General features: G+C 33.1%; 1 long non-coding RNA gene across 1 annotated transcript in view; it reads right to left on the reverse strand.

Moving 5' to 3' along the window:
• Positions 1–13,197, reverse strand: part of LOC142543684 (uncharacterized) — a 24,628-nt gene extending 11,431 nt beyond the window's left edge. Inside the window, exon 1 of the long non-coding RNA XR_012819810.1 lies at positions 11,483–13,197. This is a non-coding gene — a long non-coding RNA (uncharacterized LOC142543684). The remainder of the gene's footprint in view (positions 1–11,482) is intronic.
• Positions 13,198–15,333: the final 2,136 nt, after the last annotated feature.

The following is a 15,333-nucleotide window of genomic DNA, read 5'->3' on the forward strand; positions in this document are numbered from 1 at the left end:
GGAGAATTTTCGAAAATCCTTTGCAATATATCATGCCTGTGAATATTTAAGCCTTGCACAAATCTCCATGATCTTGTGTTAATTCCCATAAATTTCGAAATTTGCATGCACAAGTGAAGATTTTATTGTCTTGATTAATAAAGATTTCCAATCTACAAGATTTCCAATATTTATACCTTATTCTGGTACAAGGATCCAAGGTCCTAATTTCCTTGCAATGATTAATTATATGGGAAAATTCGGTTCTCACATTTGAAGTATGTAATTAACAATGAAAGTGAATTATGTTGTGATAATGAATGATTGTATTATTAATTGATTTATGTTTGAAAAATTAAATATGCTGAACTGCAATAGAGAAGTGACACCTGTTTGCGATTTATAGCATAATAATCTGAGTATTATTTCAAATGAGATTAAACCAATTTCATTATAAATCTAATACATAGCAAGTAAAATTTTATGATTTGAGTTTTGTCAAAATCCATTTGGAGATAGGGACAAAATCACCCTGAAATGTGGCTTGCGTATTGACGTTCCTACACTGACACAATTTAGTAGAGTGAGAAAAACATTCATGTCCTGATATTCAAATTGAGTGAGATCAACGGAAAATGAAAGCCAAGGCATAGATCTACAATTTTCATGTTGATAACTTTTGTAATTCAAAGTTCAAAAATAGTGTTTCGGACAGGATAGCATGCACCTGCCCAGAAAGACGAAGCTCATGAATGCCAAACTCTGCCAAACTCCTTTCGTACAGAAACAGGTGCGCGGCCGCGCAAGATATTACTCACTCGCGCCTACCGCCTTAGCTGCACAAGATTTAAGGTTGATAAATATGGGTTTTCATATAAGGATTTCTTCATTTTCTCTGAAATTGCGAAAGGAAAAACAAGGAATTCAAATTCTATCATATGAATCTATCTCGAAACATTGTCGAAACTCAAAACAAATTATATATTCGGAATCCTCGTGCTGAGAGTTTTCTTCTTTGGAGTAATTTTATATTGGATTTAGTAATTGTATTTATTGAAATGGCTGGAATAACATGTATTTGAATTCAAAATAATATATGCTATTAAATAGCCGATGAGAAACTAACTTTTAAAGTCGGAATTGAATTATATTATGATTTCATTTATATGAATTTTTAAAATTTCATAACAATTCTAGAACTTGAAATTTTGATTGTAAATGATTATATGTATAATAATGATTGTATAAAAATGAGATATTAGGACTTATAATGCGACATAATTATCTTAATAACGTAAATGTTAAACTGAATAGCGTAGAATGAATTTATACATTCAATACACTATTAGAGTTGCATTTGAATGAATTCATTTATTGAAATAAATATTTTGATTATCTCTGTATTGAAATCCTAATATTGGATATAACTATATTAAATTGAGGACGAAGAATTGAGGTATGTTGTGACTGAGTAATATGCGACAGGTATCTGTGCCAATATATATAATTGATTGATTTGACTAAAAGTATATGTATCTATATGTCTGATTTGCTGAGTTGGACATTCATGATTGACCCTAAATATATTATTCACATAATATAATTCGTAAGTTCTAAATAATCACATAACCACATAAAAATATGTATAAGGCCCTAAAACTTTGCAAAAACCATGCTCGTTCATGTAACAATGAAATAAAAAAACCCAAAAACATTTCAAATACAATAATGAATAACATTAAAAATTTCCTAAATTTGGTGTAGAAACCCAATTCTTAATTCCTTGATGATGGAAGACTTGAACAACTATTATCGTAAAATTAAAAAAAATAGAAGATGTAAAAAAAATACAATATTTTAACTTGTACCTTAATTATTGTCTGTTTGTTGGTTACTTACCGACGTCTGATTACAGAGAGCTCTTTGACAACGACGATGAAAGTGAGTTTTATTTTTATGTTAATATAGGGTTAACAAACATGTAAATTTCTCTCTCTACATTGTTGGGTTTAATACAAAAAAAAAATTGTTTTGGACCTTTATTTAAGAAAATTAATTGAAATATTAAACTACTAATGTAAAACTACAAAAGATAAAAAAATAATTAAAAAATTTGGGCCCCTCCTCACTTTAGGTTCCAATAACCACTTTGTACCATAACTTTTGATTATTTCTCACATTCACTAATTATGTGTTAAATGCCAATTTACCTCCCTCTTTTAATCAGAAATTATCTAATTTCTCCAATTTAATAGCTTAAACTTTTTCAAAACTATTTTTATGAAACAATTTCTAATATTATCAATTCTTGTAATTTCTCATAATTATCCAAGTTATCAGAGAATTTATTAAATCGGTAATTAAATTTAGAGATATTACATACATGAAGTTGTCAGCTCATCGATTTTTAAAAGGATTTTAGTAGGTTTAAAAATACATGAAGTTGTTAGCTAATTTATTAATTTCATCCCGTTAGGAATTGAAGAATCAAGTTTAAGTTTGATAGATTTAATCTATGCATAACTTAGGTCGTTTTGACATTTAAAAAAGTTCAAATCAAAATCAACGGAGATTTGGAGGGTACGAAATCCAAATATATATCACCAAATCAAGTAAAAGAAAACACACACACACATATATATATGCAGAGACGGATGTATTCTAGGGCTGTACTGGGCTGTAGTCCAGCCCACTTTTTTAATAATTTAGCGACGGTTTTAGTAAAACCGCCGCCGATCTGGATCGGCGACGGTTTTAATTGCACCGTCGCTACTAGTGACGGTTTATTCAAACAGTCGCTAATAACAGTCGCTAATAGCGACGGTTGTTCAAAAACCGTCGTACATCAATGTCTTAGTCCAATCAAGTCCCGTCCATTTACAAGGATGAGACCAAATTTATCCTCTGATCCGCCCCACCTCAATTCTACAAAATTTCTCTCCCAAGTCCCATGCCCTTTAGCGACAGAATAGAATTGCGGATCCCGAAGAAATCGAATTGCTCATCGGCAAGGCAACAATTCAGGTAAGAATCGGCTATACATTTTTTATTTTGTTTTTTATAGCTTCTCTGTGTGTGATTTGTGGTTTCTTGATTGTTTGTTGTTGAGTTGTTGAGTGACTATTACTTGTTTATTTGGTTAATAATTATTTATTCTTGTTTAGGATTATAAATTGAACTATTTCATAATGGAATATCAATCTGCTGCAAAGAAAGGAAAAACATTGATATCCTCTTTCTTTAAGAAGAGAGATCGTCAAGCTAGTGAAGATACTTCAATTCCTACGGTCCTTACAATGCAACATCAATCCAGTGAAAGTCTTCTATTTCTCAATATCCAAATTCCTTCATGTTCCTCTCCTAGAGACGATCATCAGTCTTCGTCTACTTTTATTGAACGAGATCCAGGAAAAAGAAAACAGATATGTGAATATCATGTTAATGTACGAGATGAGATAAGACGTTCATATCTAAATATGGGGCCTTATCAACCAGATATGTTGGAGTACCCAGGTACAAAATTTGGAAGCCAGAATCGTCGTTTTCAGAAAAAATGGTTTCAGAAATTTTATTGGTTGGAGTATTCGCCTTCAACAAATAAGGCATATTGTTTCTATTGTTTTCTTTTCCTGAATGATGTTAATTCATCTAATATTTCGGCATTGGTCAATGAAGGATTTGACAATTGGAAAAGGGTAAACCAAGGAAAAACATGTGCTTTTCTTGCCCATATTGGTTCTGCAGCTTCTTCACCTCATACTATGTGTGAGAGAAGGGCTGAAAATTTGATGAGGCCTCATGTGGTGGGAACTTTCAATTTCAGAAAAGTTCACAAAAGGCAATATAAACAAGCTATGAAACAAAACTACATCCTAATATATTTTGCAGAATGTCCTCGAGATTATCACTACAGGTATAAATTATAAAGAAAACAACAAGAAGATAAAAAAAATTACCTAGCGAGCACAAGCTAAAAAATCCAGCTCTAAAAGTATCATAGAAAATATGATGTGGGCATCCATTGTTATTATTATCTCATTATTATTTATTATCTCATGCCTCATCATTTTATAATGTTAAATTTATTGTTTTAAATTAACAAAAAAGAGGAAAAAACTGAAAAAGTTAGGCACGGACTTATTGATAACCTTCTAATAATAATCAATTGAATTGGAAAATATTATTATACTTAAATAATTATATTTTATTCAAATTTAATAACTTTTTAATGTCTATTATGTATAGAATTCATCAGTAGTGTACATGATTTTACTTTTCAAACGATAATAAGAAAAATCTTAATATATAAATATACAGTGAAAACGAATTCAAATTTTCTATTAGTAGCTTCGACCTTAGCAAATGTAATTCTAAAAAAATGAGGGGATAATGATTATGATGATACATGACACTGAAGATTAATTTAGAGTTGTGGTATCTTTTTCCCCTTTTCTGAGATAGAATAGTGATATTTCAACTATTAATTTAGAGAAATGAATCTCCATTTAGTAAAATTGTTGGAAATGAAGTTTTCTTGGTCCCTGCTTTAAGCAAATATATCTTGGACATAAAAGGAATTAGGGATGACAAATTTCCCCATGGGGAAAAACCGAAATGGGGATGGGATCCCTGATTTTTTTGGGTTCGGGTATTTTTTAAAATCCCCGAAGTAGTTTGTGCTGGATTGCACAATTTTCTTCGAAAGGAATGTCGATTTGATGAATTTACATTTGAACCAGATAATGAATTTCCACAACCTTCAGTAGAACAAGTTTACGAGGATAACAACTTTGATCAAATATTTGACATTGAAGAACAACGAGCAAATGCAAATGCATGGAGGGATACTATAGCAAATCGAATGTCGAGTGACGTTGATCATATTGACAATCACGAACCTTAGATTTTTTCATAAAAAAACTACTTAAAATTTATCAAATTTCATAATGTTTTGATTAGTTATTTATCTATATCGATTAAATTTTTATATATGCTTATAAATTCAAAATTTATTGATTAATTATTTATGCATGTTGAATAGACATGGGGATTGAAATTTTGATTTTGTTAAATTAATTGTGATTTTTTCATATATTAAACATAAGAGTCAAGAAAAATCTATCAAATCCACATAAATCTATCATTTAAAAAAAGTCATTGAAAGTCATTAAATCTCTATATTGAATACACCACACTTAGTTGAATTTAAATAATTATGAGTTTGGTATATGTTAATAACATTATTTAAATTAATATTTAAGTGATTTATTTGAGTTGACATTTTCAAGGTTTCGTGAAGATTTAAACTATTGGTAAATTGGTTGAAGTAGTAGAAATCAGTTATTTTTCACGATGTCTGACAAAGGCATCTGATGATCATATGTAGGATTTGTTTGCTATTTGTTTATTGATGTGATATTATATGTTGACTCACATATTACCAGTTGGCAATTGATTTGCAAAATAAAATAAAATAATTTCTTTTGTCCATACACATTTTATTTTAGTTAGACACATCAATACTACTGAACATATCATATTGAGCCTATCTATTATTGAGATCCATTTATATTTCGATTGGGATTCGTTATATATATGATATGATATGATGTCATACATGGAGATGTTGGGCTAGCTACCTTGATTTGGTCCGGCTTAGGTAGTTGCTAGTTTCGAGTCTAGGCCATATCCCAGGCACAGTTCACTGAGTCGTGGACCAGCTCGAGCATATATGCATCATTGTTCATATTGATCATTTGACTCATGATATCCTGATATCTTGCGTCTATTCATGCATAGTATCATTGTATTTCTATGTCATATATCGTGGTTTCTTGATGTCTCGTACTAGGGTTTCTGACCGCGAGATAGGGTTGTCGTGTCTTTTGTGCATGGACATGATAGGAGGTACATGTGGTTCAACCTCAGACGCTCGAGAGGAAGCATCAGAAAATACCATAGCTCCTTGAGAGCGGGCTCAATTGTATTTAAGTACTGTTTAGTGTTTTCATCTCTCAAATATATACACTACAACAAAAATAGCTTTCCGCAGCGCGCATATGGGCTTTTCGCAGCGCACATTGCACGCTGCAAAGTTGTAAGCGGTTAAAAGCTCAAGATTATCCGCGGCATACATGTGCACGCTGTTAATACTATTATCAACGGCGTGCATATGTACGCTGCAGCGTGCAATGTACGCCATTAATAAGATTAAAAAATAAAATATTAGCGACGGTTTTTGACAAAACCGTCGCCAATTGGCGACGGTTAAACCAATTAGCGACGGTTTTATAATTTCGCGACAGTTCCTAAACTGTCGCTAAATTTTGCGTAAAAATAAAAAAAAATTACTTTTATAATTTAATACATTTTTATGAAAACTACAATACAACTATACTAATAATACTCATTCTCTTAATTAACAAATAAAAAAGTAACCAAAAATTGAAACAAAAACACATATCTAAATCGAAACTAAAATCGCGTAGAGAAAAATTTTAAGTGTTGTGAAAGAAAATGGAACGGAAATGGGATATAAATAGAGAATTTGCGATTTTTTTAGCGACGGCTGTTTATGTAAACCGTCGCCGATGTACGTCTATTAGCGACGGATAAAACGAACCGTCGCTATTCTTTTATCAACCATCGCCGATTTAAAATTGGCGACGATTTCATGTAAACCGTCGCTAATTGTGGCGTTAAAATCGGCGCAGCTTTTAAATTGGAAAACCGTCGATAATTTAAAAATTCGAACTCATTTTCCGCAACGTGTGATTAATGTACGGCGTTAATGTCTGAACACGATTTTTTTTAAAAAAATGATTTACTTTTAACAGCACACATAAATATGCACGCCGTTAATAGTAGTATCCGCAGCGTGCTTTTAATGCACGCCGTTAATAGTATCAAGTTACTATTCGCAGTGTGCTTTTAATGCACGCCGTCAATAGTAATATCCGCAGCGTGCTTTTAATGCACGCCGTTAATAGTATCAAGTGCAACACTATTAACAGCGCGCATATGGGTGCACGCCGTGAAAAGTAGTATTCGCAGCGTGTTTTTTAATGCACGCTGTTAATGACATGCTGCGGAAAATCATTTTTCTTGTAGTGATATGTATATATATGGAGGATTGTATTATGTTATTATCGAGCCTTGTTGACTCTATGATATTTTTTGTTTGTATAGGTCATGATTGTGTCTTACATGTACTTGTTTATGTTGTATTCATTGAGGGCATATGTTGTTCATTTTGAGTATTTGATTTACTGGTATGTCCTATTTACGAGAAGGTCATGCCAAAAATCTAATATGTCCAAACACAAATTTTTAACTCATTTTTTTGTTGTTTGCTGATTAATCAGGATTGCATGATAATAAATCGTGATTAGAATAACGGATACTCACACAATATTTATAACAACAGTTTTAGTATTTTGAAATTTATTTAAAAATTTATTTGACAATTAAAAATAATTTTATTTCATTCATGTTCATTTTTTATATCATTCGTTTGAATGGAATAAATCTATCATTTCATTCACATTCTTATTTCATTATAAAGTTGATTTCATTTATACTTATTTCATTCCAGTATTGAGATTCTAAGAGGAAAAAATATGTTAAGAAATTATTATTAACCTAAAGTTTTGGTGATTGACAAAATCAAAACAACACTTGACTGTTTCAGGAAAACAACCGCTATTTATCTTGTATAACAGCAACAATTCAACCGTTTGGATTTTAACTGCTTGCAACAGAAGATTTCCAACTGGCTGTTCCAAAACTTCAAGATTTCCAACCGGCTGCTCCATGACAGACTTTAACCGCTTCATTAAAGAGCTATTCATTGTTCACTTAATGAAAGACATTCTCTGATCAGTTCAGGACATTCAATGGTTTTGCATCGCTACAAGTCAACTATGTCCTGCAGCAGTCCTGATAAAGATCTTCATTAATATTACTATCCCAGAATAGAAAGATTTCTTAAACATCCTACAAGTTCCGATGAAGCGAACAGTTACTACAAAAGGATTCTCGGCAGCAACTCTTCAAAGGAACGGGATTCAAAGCTGCACAAGCAAAGAGAACATTAAATGTTTGCTGAATAACATTTAATGTTGTTACAACTGATGGTGACACATCATTTCAATGCTACAGGTTTACGTTACATATTTTTTTAACCGTTGGAATGATAGCTTATAAAATAAAAGTTGAATAATGCAAAACATAGATCGATCAATTAAGCTTTTCAACCGCGCGATTGCTATAACATTAAGCTTGCATACTTGAAGATTTTGAGTCACCTAAAGTTCATATACATCATCGCTCATCAAGCACTCACTCAACATAAAGATATCTGATCATTCAAAGATCATCTTCCTGCTACTAAAACACACTGTTTTCCTTACATCAGTAACCTTTGGTTATTTGATTGATTGTGTTGTTTGGTGAACCGAGTGTTATTAAATATCTAGAAGTGTAAAGCGATCAATAGGAGTTCCAAAACATGCAGTGTGATAAGTCCTGATCGGAGTGAGATGTTGCAATAAATTTGTAAAGCCAAAGTCTTTTAGTGAAATCCTTCCTAAAGAGGAAGAAGGGGTAACGTATGAGTTTTATCTCCGAACATCTATAAAAATCCCGTTGAGGAGGACATCTCCTTCTGCATCTCTCTTGTCAGATCGCCCATGATGGGACCCCGTGTCTACGTCGTCGAAGAGATGGTCTTGGGACCCCATTTCCCACAGTAGACATAACTCTTGAGCGCTTACATTTTAAACTATTTCTTGTTAAAAACAACTATTTTAAAGAGTTTATTCATTCTCTCCAAACTCTTTCCCGATCTTAACAAAATAACTTATAGAATTTTTTGAGATGTGAAAATAGTTTTGAAATAACTTTTCCAAAATCATGGCATAGATTTTGGAAAGCGACATTTAAAAAAAATTCAAAAATAGACTAGAAATTTATGAATAAGTTATTCAAATTTAATGCTAAGAATAGCTTAATTTCAAATCCCATGGAATCCTTCCAATTTCACTAGGATTTCATAACATTAAACCAAATTCCTATCAAAAGAAATTTCCATTAAAAAAAAGTCCACCTTTTCAAACCCTAAACCGGTCTGTTTGGGGAAATTGTAAATGGATCAATACTATAAATTGCGTAAATTATAATTTTTTTTCCATAATTAGTTAATTTTAATTATCAAAGCAATAATTTCACTTCTTTTTTATAATTGTCATTAATTTTAATCAAAGATCTTGACATGACATCAAAATCAAATATTATTGATTCGGTAACAATAAACTATTATGAGTTAACTGAGCAAGAACCAAAATCAAAATCTTGTCTAATTGATAAGATCCTTAAAAAAAACTTTTAGGTTATGTTTCAAATATACGTGATGATATCATTTTTCTTAAAAAAATAGTTGACCAAAGTTGTTTTATAAATTTTCCCTTTATAATTGGATTATCGAATGTTTTATTAAAATTCTACGTATTAATAATTTATCTCACATCAAACAAATTATTAAAAAATAATAAAATTATAATTTATAATAAGGGTAAATTGCTCATAAATCCCCAAACCCAAACTCAACTTTACCCAAACTCCCTACACCTCAAAACCTTTCTTTAAACTCCCTAATACCTTAAAATAGACAAAAATACCATTAATCCTATTTTAAGTTTAATTGATCCCCACGCTTTCCAAATGGTATCAGAGCGAAAGGTTAATTTATTTCAAACACAGATTTTATTATTACTAGTAACTAATTGTATGAGAAGGAGAATTTTGAAAAAATTATGAATCCGAACTTATGTTCGAGAAAAATAATTTACAAGATCTATTCCAACATTTTGGAATACATACAAGTTTATCTAACCTCGGTTAGATATCAAGAACAGAAAGGAAAGCATCAGCACCCTCAGGAAAACTCTCAGGTAAACTTATGATTCAAGCAACTAAGTTTCTGGAGATAGTACCAGACTCCTCTAAGCTCTCTTTAGATCTTAGAGAAATCCAGAAAACCGTACAAAATTATGGCAACGTGCTATATTTTGTACCTCAACGAGTTGAAGAAATCCTTAAAAACCAGGAAGAAATTCTTGGAATATTAAAGGATATTCAAACAAGAATTCAGAAACTAGAACAACAATCAGGTTCTAGTAAAAGAACTTCGCGAGGATGGTTACCACCATCATTTGGCACTGAACCCTTGTTACATCAACAAGGAAAGGCCAGAGTGGTGTCAAAACCTTTGACTGAAGAAGAAAAGATGATCAATCTAATTAAGTCTGTCTCAGAAAAGAAATTTATCTGATGACAACTTTAGAAAGGATTGGTCTGGAGGATCTACAAGAGCTTGCGGAATCTTTCGCAAATCTCAAAGTTGTAGATCTGAAGATGAACACACCAGGAGGTGAAATACCTGCTATAACCTGGTCATCTTCTCAGGAACCACCAAGGGAAAGTGTAGGATCTCAGAATGTAAACATGAGAGAATCTCAATCTGATTTCCATACTGGTGGAGGATCACACCCAGCGGGTACAAGGATAAGGAGAAGTCAAATTCCCTTGCACCAAACACCCTACGGGAAGACTGTTTTAGATCCTATACATCCTTACGGGGTTATGATTAACCTTGATGTATTAGATTTCAAAAACAGAGAAGATCTCATAGATGATTGGACATCTGCTATGAGAATCGCAGCAGGAATACTTGATCTCAACAAAGAAGGATTCAGTAAACTTTTAGAAATGAGTCTAATGGGATCAGTGAAGATTGCTTGGGACATGACTTCATTAGAAATGAAAGAGTCAGTCCTGGAGTCTTGAATTACACGATATATGTTTAGTAGATATATACATCATGTTATTCACTAAATATTGATAGAATTCAGGAGTCGAAGAAGATATAGCTATGCAGCTTTTCTTCGCAGAATGGTGTCACATGGCAACATTACAAAAGGAGATAAATGCTTATAAGGGAATACGTACCTGGTAATCCAGATACGTTGGCAAGAAGAGCCTCTTTCCTTAAAGGAAAGTTGGCAGAATGGTGTTGAAACGTCTACTAATTTTAAAAGCGTGGAAATATTTTTTTTTTTAAATCAAAGCTCGCATTTTCGAAAAAACATTTAAAAATGTCTCAAGTATTTGACAATAAAAATAGTGCGTAAACATAAACGAGTAAAAATTGTGAAAATCATCAGCGTCTCAAAACCAGCGTATAAAAATGTTCATATCATCTCAAATCTCATAAAAACAAAATGCGGAAAACATGTGGTCCTCGGGTCGTGTCACCCCACCAGGTCTGTCTACTCAGTGTTCAGCACCTCCAGTCCTCTCAATAACAAGCTCACATGCATCACACACGCCTACTGAGTCTAAAGACTCAACACACCTGTACCGTTAATAACAAGTACATATACATAGCACACAGCAGTGAAAAATATCATACTCAACATATCTTTCATGAATTTAAAAGCATAACGTAAACGTGTCGTATAAAATCATGCCGTGTCAACTCATGTCATCTCATATCATCATATACGTGTCAAAACAGCTCATCGTGTCATCATAAACTTAAACATTTTCTTTTAATTGAATTCAGTTCATTAGTTGTGACTTTTGTATCAGCTTTATCGTATCAACTCTATTCGATGGATCCATCTATAAAACCGTGGTACCCGACGGCGGGGGACATTAGCGACAGCATTACCCGTCCACTGAGCCCGGGCCTCAGCTCATCATATCTCATGTCATCGTATACATATACATCGTCAGTCACAACCAATTCTCATCCTTCAAAAATATCATCATTTTCATCACTTAATAAAAACATGCATATGCGTAACTTTTCCTTTAAACCAAGCATGCAACGTATTTATCATAATTGCGTAAAATCATAAAAACGATAAATAAACATTTAAAATATCATATATTTGTGCTCAGGGCGCTGCCAAGACCAAAATCTCACCCCGGGTGCAAAATGACCATTTTGCCCCTGAAAACCCGAAAATTATCGTTTCACCCTTGGGCCTCTAAAATTGACCTGAATCTTACCAAACTCCTTAAAATGTCCCAAAACATTATTTAAAAACATTCCTAGAAGTAAACTTTAGCCAAATTCACAACTTAAAGGATTCGTTTTAAAACTTGGACCGAAGTCCCGGTTTTAATCCGAATCGACTCAAAATTTAACTAAATTTATCCCTTTTTTTTTGCATACCTTAAATACACTATACAACTCCTAATACTCTATTATCTTACCCAAAACTCTCGACTACCAATCCAGAAGAAACACCAAGCACTCGGTCACCCCTCTTTTAGTGCAATCAACAACCCCCACATGGCTCCCACCCTTGAAATATTCGGTCCACCTCTTATCACTTATTTCCAGCCTTTAAAATCTCACCCTTAAGACCATAAGAGACCTGCTAAACCAAGCTAAACCAAAACGAGAGGCAGCTGTACAAATCCTGCGTAAAACCACAAAACAGCCAAAAGATCACACACGAGACTCCCCTTAGCGCTTGAGCTTGATCGAACCACTATGAGGACAGATCCAGCGGCTGTCAAGCCTCTCCAAGCCGTGTCTTCAGCCCACCAGGGCCTAGTACGTGGCTCGGTTCAGCCCTCGCGCCGCTGGTTCGACCTCTCCCTCGCTCACCACCCAAAAACGAGAAAACCCTTCCATCCTACACCTCTCGGCCCCCTCCCAAACCTGTCCAAACCTTACGCCCTCTACACAACATCGGTCTGCCCTCCTGAACGCCCCCTTAACCTTCACAAAACAGCAACCCCTTGCACTAAAAGTCAGAAAACGTGAGTATCAAACTAAGGGTAGCATGATCACTTGAAAACCGAATGCATAAACGAAGCAACAATGGGTTTAAACATTTTTCGTATGCGAGCACACATGTAACAGCATATAATGGCGTGAATGATGCAGAAAGAATGATACAAAACGTGCCTGATGGTTAAACTTGGACAAACAATCAAGGGACAAATGGCCGAAGGAGATGCTCTTGCTTGAAGGAAGAATTGATGCCACCGAAAACCTTGAAGCAGCACTTTCACGAGGGTGATTGTGAGTGGAGGAGGGTGGGCGGCTGATTACCTTAATTTTGGTTTAAGGGAAGCTTAGGAAGATAATTAGGTATTTAATAACAAGCTAATGGTCTTCAGCCGACTGTTCCCGTTGAAACCGTGGCATTATGGAAGGAGGGTAAACGTGAGGGACGTGGTGGGGGTTACTCGATGCCAACAATTTAATTCATAATAATTAGTTGGTTAATTCAATGGTTAATGGGTCTTAATATATACTAATTAAGGACTTGAAAAGGGTTTTACGTCCAACAAGTTTAAAAGTAAGCCTATTAAATCCAAACACACTCCCAAAAAACTTTTCGTGTTGAAAAGATTTTGAAATTATTAGCCAAACCCTTAAAAAGTCCCCTGATTTGATAAAATTTGCGTATCGTAAAAATTAAAAATCATGTGGATAAAAATACCCAAAAATTCTCATTTTTTTGAAAAATACACTTAAAAATGCTTTAACTTAATTTATAGAAATAAATCGTGTAATTAAAATAATTTTCCTGAAAATTCTCCGGTCTTCGCTTCTCGATCGAACGTGAAATGCATCTAGAAACTCTAATACATGAACTTTTAAAATTTCATGAAATAATTACTAACATGCATGAATTATGCATAAAATGCATAAAAATAATTAAACTCATAATTAATAAAATAAACATGCATTTAATGCTTTAAAATAATTTAATAAAATACTAAAAAAATTTAATAACTTTTATGCATGTGGTTCACGTGGATCTTCAATTTTTCAGGACGTTACAATCTACCCCCCTTAAATTGAATTTCGTCCCCGAAATTCGCTTATCCTTGATAATCAAAAAGTTTAGACTCTTAATTCTAATATCCACACTTCCGCTGCGCTACTCTGATAAAATAAGTGTCGAGTTGTCCTTATGTCTCCTCGATCTTCATAAAATTTTCCTACCAAAATTCTCGTTTGTGAATCGCAACTTAAAACAAATTATGGTGACTTAGTTCTATTCTACTAAGACCTCGAATTTGGCTTATCTCGCGATTCCTCATAATTGAGGTGGATGCCCACCTTATCGCACTTTACTTTTCTTATACAATACCCATAATGTTCATCAATCTATTATATTATCATTTATGTAGTTCAACTTAAGAAACTTTAGCACCAAAATTACTGATCGACTTCTATCATCGGTAATACACTTAAATTTTAAACCTTATCTCAACCCCATAATAGTATTAGCCTAAGATCCTTGAATCGAATCCTTATTTTGCGGCACCAACCTTACGTAACTTAACCATTTACAACATCCCCTATGTAAAATTGTTGCAAATCTTAAACCTCGAGTAACGTTAATCTATAAAACCCAAATATACACTATCGATCTTCTACCTAATTAATAAAACCCTTCTATCATCAATCACATGCTTAAACTATTTTCTTCCCAATTACCATTTAGTTGAGGCCTAAGACACTTGAGTTTTCCTCATTGGAACGACTGTCTCATCCTCAATGTTTAATTGATACTAGCATATAAAACTTGATAAATTATCTCATGGTAGTATTAGACTAACTCTAATAAATCAACTTCACTTATAACTCATAGAGTTCTAGAATCCTCATATCAATATTTTAGATTTCTTACTCGATAAAAATCATATTATTCGTTCATCGATAACCTATGTTAAACCCAACTAATTCCCTTATTGTTTTTATTTCACCCAAAATTTTCGTATAACCGCCTATCCCTTGTAATTCACTTACATAACCCAAATAGTCTTTAGATAACACAATTCCAATACACATATATGCTTAATCCCAAGTTTCTTAACGGCTTTAAAAAATTTCTTAAAACAAGGTGTCTACCTCAATTCTTATATGCGTCAATCAAGTAATCCACCCATCGATCATACCCAATTTTTTAGAAAAATTAAATTCCAACAAGGGTATAATTTTAACTCTTAAGATCATGATTAAAACTTACACTACATCAAACCTTAAGCTCCCAAAAATAAATTAACTTACTGTCGAATCTTAGAACTTAATTGCTCAACTTTATCTTAAATTGTTATCACTCTAAATTCTTAACTTGCCACATCATTAACTTTCTAGCGCTTAACCTTTCAAACCCAACGTTGATTTATCCTACAATGCCCTTGTTTATCATTCCTTATAACATTATAACTCAAATGTCTAAAGGTTCCAAATATCTTCAAGCCTAAATCACTGGCAATTCCTATCATTTAAACCATTAATATCTCTCTTATTGCTAA

The sequence above is a fragment of the Primulina tabacum genome, chromosome 1 (assembly GCF_025594145.1).
Source record: "Primulina tabacum isolate GXHZ01 chromosome 1, ASM2559414v2, whole genome shotgun sequence".
Taxonomy (NCBI): domain Eukaryota; kingdom Viridiplantae; phylum Streptophyta; class Magnoliopsida; order Lamiales; family Gesneriaceae; genus Primulina; species Primulina tabacum.